Source organism: Cervus canadensis, chromosome X, assembly GCF_019320065.1.
Source record: "Cervus canadensis isolate Bull #8, Minnesota chromosome X, ASM1932006v1, whole genome shotgun sequence".
NCBI lineage: Eukaryota > Metazoa > Chordata > Mammalia > Artiodactyla > Cervidae > Cervus > Cervus canadensis.
The window spans coordinates 134,988,615-134,994,654 of NC_057419.1; positions in this window are offsets into that span (position 1 = coordinate 134,988,615).

The window sequence follows — 6,040 nt, forward strand, 5'->3', positions numbered from 1 at the left end:
GAAAGCTGAGTGCCAAAGAATTGATGTTTTTGAACTGTGGTATTGGAGAAGACTCTTTTTTTTTTTTTTTTTTTAATTTTTTTTTATTCACACATCTCCAGGAGTCTTGTCATACTTAGATAATCAGCCATAGAATTACATGTATTCCCCATCCCGATCCCCCCTCCCACCTCCCTCTCCACCCGATTCCTCTGGGTCTTCCCAGTGCACCAGACCCGAGCACTTGTCTCCTGCATCCCACCTGGGCTGGTGATCTGTTTCACACATAGACAGTATTACATGCTTCTTTTTAAAACATCCACCTCACTTCTCCCACAGAGTTCAAAAGTCTGTCTGTAATTTCTGTGTCTCTTTTCTGTTTGCATATAGGGATTATCAGTTACCAATCTTTCTAAATTCCATATATATGTGTTAGTATGCTGTAATGTTCTTTATCTTTCTGGCTTACTTCACTCTGTATAAGGGGCTCCAGTTTCATCCATCTCATTAGGACTGGTTCAAATGAATTCTTTTTGACGGCTGAGTAAAATTCCATGGTGTATCTTGAGAGTCCATTGGACTGCAAGAAAATCCAACCAGTCCATCCTAAAGGAAATCAATCCTGAATATTCATTGGAAGGACTGATGCTGAAGCTAAAGTGCCAATACTTTGGCCACCTGATTTGAAGAACTGGCTCATTAGAAAAGACCCTGATGCTGGGAAAGATTGAGGGCAGGAGAAGGGGAAGACAGAGGGCGAGACAGTTGGATGGTATCACCGACTCAATGGACATGAGTTTGAGCAAGCTTCGGGAGATGGTGAAGGACAGGGAAGCCTGGCGTGATGCAGTCCGTGGGGTCACAAAAAGTTGGACACTACTGAGCAACTGGACTGAGGAGGTTTGAATGAGATGATGTCTTCTGAGTACCTAGCAGACAGTGGACTCACTAAATGACAGTTCCTTTGGGAAACAGGGGAGTATAGTGTATGTCCACAATGCTCTCCCACTCTGAAGTTTTAATCTCTTACCTTAAGGTAGGCAAGAATTTCATGAACCTCTGGGAATTTGGCAGTTAGTTTTCTGTCTCTGCAATCAGGGGGAGAGGGTTTGATGAAGGACCTAAAAACCCTACATACATCCTTTAGAAACCTCAGCTACACCTCATCAGTAAAATTGAGCTAATTTTTTAAGTTAAGAAAACTCAAGTCCCCAGAACAGGGGAAATGGGTTGTCCATGTGAGCCAAAAGGAGAAGGTAGTGGCAACCCTGGAGAAGGCAATGGCAACCCACTCCAGTACTCTTGCCTGGAAAATCCCATGGGCAGAGGAGACTGGTGGGCTGCAGTCCATGGGGTGGTGAAGAGTCGGACATGACTGAGCGACTTTATTTTCACTTTTCACTTTCATGCATTGGAGAAGGAAATGGCAGCCCACTCCAGTATTCTTGCCTGGAGAATCCCAGGGACGGCGGGGCCTGGTGGGCTGCCGTCTAAGGGGTCGCACAGAGTCGGACACGACTGAAATGACTTAGCAGCAGAGCTGAGACTAAATGCAGGCAGTCTAACCCCAAAGCCTGCGTGGTTTCCACTGATGCCAAGCACATAGCTAGAGTCTCAGGATACTACTTGTGGCAGGTGATGGGGCAGGGGGTGCATGGCAGGCATCCCAGCCCCTGGCCCCCACGTCTATTCACTAATGAGGTGCTTGCTGAAAATGGTAGTGGCACCTTAACTGTCATTTCCTCCAAAACCATCCTGCTGAAGCTCCCAATGACTGCTAAGATTTTGGCTGAGGAAAAAATAAAACTCTTCTCTGGAATAAAGTAGTAGGGAAATAAAATCTGCTCTGGTCAGTTGCTAAGACCATGGAGGAATGGGTTGATAGGTAAGTCCTGTTTCTCTCTGGTTTCTTCTCTCACTTGCTAGCCTTTGACTCCTCACAGATGACCAAGCATGGCATGGAGTAGGCATGTCACTGTAGTAGTGCTGCTGGTTGTGTCTGTTGCCCAGGGGAGACTGAGTCTCAATATCTTTACCCATCTAAATTTGAGAACCCGTCTATCACCTGCTTCTAGCCTGCCCTTTCTTGTTGGTGTAGAACCGCTTGTCTCTGATTCTGGCCTGTTTCCTGGCTTCTTGTATAGCTATCCTTCAAAGGCTCACCCATCTGACTCATCATCTCAGAGCGCCTTCATCAAACAGCTCATTTCCTGACCATGACTATTCAGGTGTAGGATACCTCATTGTGTGTTGTTGTTGTTCAGTTGCTAAATAGTGTCTGACTCTTTGCCAGTGCATGTACTGTAGCATGCTAGGCTCACCTGTCCTCCACTATCTCCTGGAGTGTGCTCAAATTCATGTCAGTGATGCTATCTAACCATTTCATCCTCTGCTGCCCTCCTCTCCTCCTACCTTCAATCTTTCCCAGATCAGGGTCTTTTCCAATTAGTCGGCTGTTCACGTCAAATGGCCAAAGTATTGGAGCTTCAGTTTCAGCATCAAGCCTTCCAATGAATATTCAGGGTTGATTTATTTTAGGATTGACTGATTTGATCTCCTTGAAGTCAAAAGGACTCTCAAGAGTCTTCTCCAGCACCACAATTCAAAGACATCGATTCTTCTGTGCTCAGTTTTCTTTATGGTCCAGCTCTCACATCTGTACATGACTACTGGAAAAACCATAGCTTTGACTATATGACAAGCTGGAATCAAGATTGGTGAGAGAAATGTCAACAACCTCAGATATGCAGATGCCACTCTAATGGCAGAAAATGAAGAGGAACTAAAGTCTCTTGATGAGGGTGAAAGAGTAGAGTAAAAAAGCTGGCTTGAAACTCAACATTGAAAAAAATAAGATCTTGGCATCCAGTCCCATCACTTCATGGCAAATAGAAGGGGAAAAAGTGGAAGCAGTGACAGATTTTATTTTCCTGGGCTCCAGAATCCCTGCGGATGTTGACTGTAGCCATGAAATTAAAAAATATGCTTGTTCCTTGAAAGGAAAGCTATGACAAACCTCATAGTGTAGGCCTCCCCAAAAGAGCAAGACCTATCTGTTTCTCTTGCCTGATCTTCTACTATTCATGTAAATAACTTCATCTCAAGCCAGGCTTCCCTATCTATTTCCAGGACACACTCATTCCTGTCCCTGGCACTGTTCATACTATTTCTCTGTCCCTTACCATTACTGACACCAGGAGTGCCTTCTCTCTTCCTGTCTAATTCCATTGCATCCTGATCACATACTGCCTCATGGATAGTGACTATCCTTAATAGTGGGATCAGAGAGATTGTTCCCATTTCAGACAATCAGAGCTCATAAAGCATATTTCCATCATTCTAAGAGGCAGGATTTTTCAAAACAACTTTTCAGAAAGTAAAATGAAACAGTGAAGCACTATATGAAATGTACATAACAAGTATAAGACAGCTTTCATTTTCAGAACCATTAAAATGCCAAAAGAAACACATGGGCCATAGCCTTGAGAAAATATGGTGCTTGTACAACATTATCCAACACTTGCTCATAGATTGGGGGAACTACCCTCTGTCTCCTGTGACTCTGTCTTGCTTCCCCAACTAAGTTGTCCATGCACTGGAGGAAAGGACTTCTTATTTTATCTTATTTTTAAAATCCTCCCACCAGATCCATCTTCACTTTTCCTGTCTATCCTTGTTCTGAGCACAAAGCCAGGCATACAGTAGGGTCTCAGGAAATCCTTGGAGAATTGGACTGATTGAATCCAATCAGCTTGAATCATCTGTCTCCTGCTGGGCCAAGACCAGTACGAAGTTGTATTCCCCGCACACAGAGCTCACTGGCTTAAATCTGTTCTCTTTTGTTTTTAATATTGTTGACTCTAGTTTATTTTCTGCACTTTTCATTACTTTGGCTTTGTGTTCATATCACCCCTCCTCCACAGTCAGGTAGCAACAAAGAAAGGCCTTTCAGAGAGCACTGTGAATGAGCTATCACTGTAACTATTTCCTTTCTTGGCTTTTAGATGCCCTTCCAGCCCCAAGTTGGTGGGGTCCTGCAGGTGTATTATCGGGGACCTCCTCAGGTTTCCATTCTGGCCAGCATTGTAGCACTTTGCTTTCCACTCAAATGCCATTAATGGAGAACATGTTCTTTAGAAATGGGAAATATGTTCGTAAAAATCAATTCATACAGAAAAATACAGCCCTCTTCACAAAGAAGGAAATTAAGCATATTTGCAACCTGAGGAATAAGTGACTTTGTTGAAATCCCTCCATCCAAAAGATCAGGCCTTTCTTAAAAGCTCTAAAGGGTAATTAATATGGTGTTCTTGACAAAAGTGCTGATTAGTAATGGCTTGCAGATCCATATTATTCAGCAATGTCTTTCAGAGGCTGTGTCCAACAAAAACATTCCAAGTGCCAGGGGAGTTGCTGGGTCTGCTAATTGGAAATATGAAGATAGGGTGCAGTGCATTCTTTGGGCATTTAATTGTTTCAGTTGCCTTTCTCATTTCCTATGAAAGACCACGTCTTTTGAATGACCTGAATTGGCAGGAGGAGGGAGAGTAGTTAAGTGTGCAGTAGACGATCATTTTTCGTACGTTGGCAGCTACCAAGGGGACAAGATCCAGTGAGTTCAGATGAATGAAAAGCCAGGGAAGAGGTAAGGGGTTAATTTTCAGGACCTGGTGAAGACAATGTCTTACTGCAATATCTTTTTGAAGATCTCAGTTGTCAGTAAGTGTGGTTGACATGACTGCAGATTGGAGGAGGTAAGTCAGTAGGGATAAAGATGAATTTTTGAAAAGAAAAGCTATCTAGAAAAATGGAGAAGGAGCACTTAGGGGTTAACTGCAGCCTGTGCTTAAGAGTGTTTTCCTTCCGAGCTGAACAACATGGCACTGTGTTTACAAGCAGAGACTTGAGAGTCAGGCTGATTCTACTACTTATTACCTGGGTAACCCGAGTGAGTCTGTGTCTCAATTTCTTTATCTATAAAATGGGTTAGTAAAGGTACTTACCTCATGAGGTTGTGTGAAGATTAAATGAGTTGGTGTATGCAAAGTATTAAGAATAGGGCCTTGATGATAATACTACCTAAGTAATTTTGAGTATGTTTTTTGGTTTAGGATGGTTTGTAATAAACCATAATCCCCTTGTGCTCCAACTGCCCATCTTTAGCTTTTGGCTTGACAGGCAGTCCCTCCAACTGCCCATCTTTAGCTTTTGGCTTGACAGGCAGTCCCTACTCTGTTCTCTTACTTGATTACTTCTGTTCAAAGACAAACACACTGAAAGTCTCTATCTGTGTGTACCTAATAGGAAACAATGAGATGAGACAAAAGCGTCTTTAGAGCAAAAAACTGTACCATAGACCCTGAGTTTGCAGGTGCAGTAGGTAAGATCGGCTTGAGCCAAATCATTTGTCCATTTAGAAAGTCTCAGATCATTATGGTCAATGACAGAAAGGACAGATTTGCATCTGTGTGTTTGAGTTACATCTAACAAGATATATTTTCCAGTGACATACTTGGGGACCCTCTTTGGTTTGTTGAGTCTTTAATATCACCAGGGAAAGGAAAAACAGGGGAGTTAAACCAAGACTGGAGTGAACAATGGCACAGCAATTTAGTAGAGTTTGGTTAAGTTTCCCCCTTGGCAATAAGGTTCTTCATTCTACTTAACATGCTTCATGTGTTGCTTTTTCCTGACCCCTAGAGGCACAAACACTTAGCAGTTTCCCCTGAATTCAAAGGCTTCTGTTGTTTTCCTTTTTGCAGAATTAACCTCATATTTTTATCACTGGCACCCTCCTTTCAGAAGGCTTGTTTTTTTTTAAAGAAATATGTATTGAGTTCCTGGACATGTCTTACTGTTTCTTTTGATCATTGTAACAACCTGTAACACACTGGTGTTATCCTTGTTTTATACGGGAACTGAGTTTAAGTGAGGTTGGAGGTATCTGAGGTCATGTACTACTTTATTTGTTGTGACATTTTCCAAAATGGAAATAGATTTATTGCTATCATTTTTATTGTAGGAGAAAACTCATACATGGTATTGAAATAAATGAAAATAT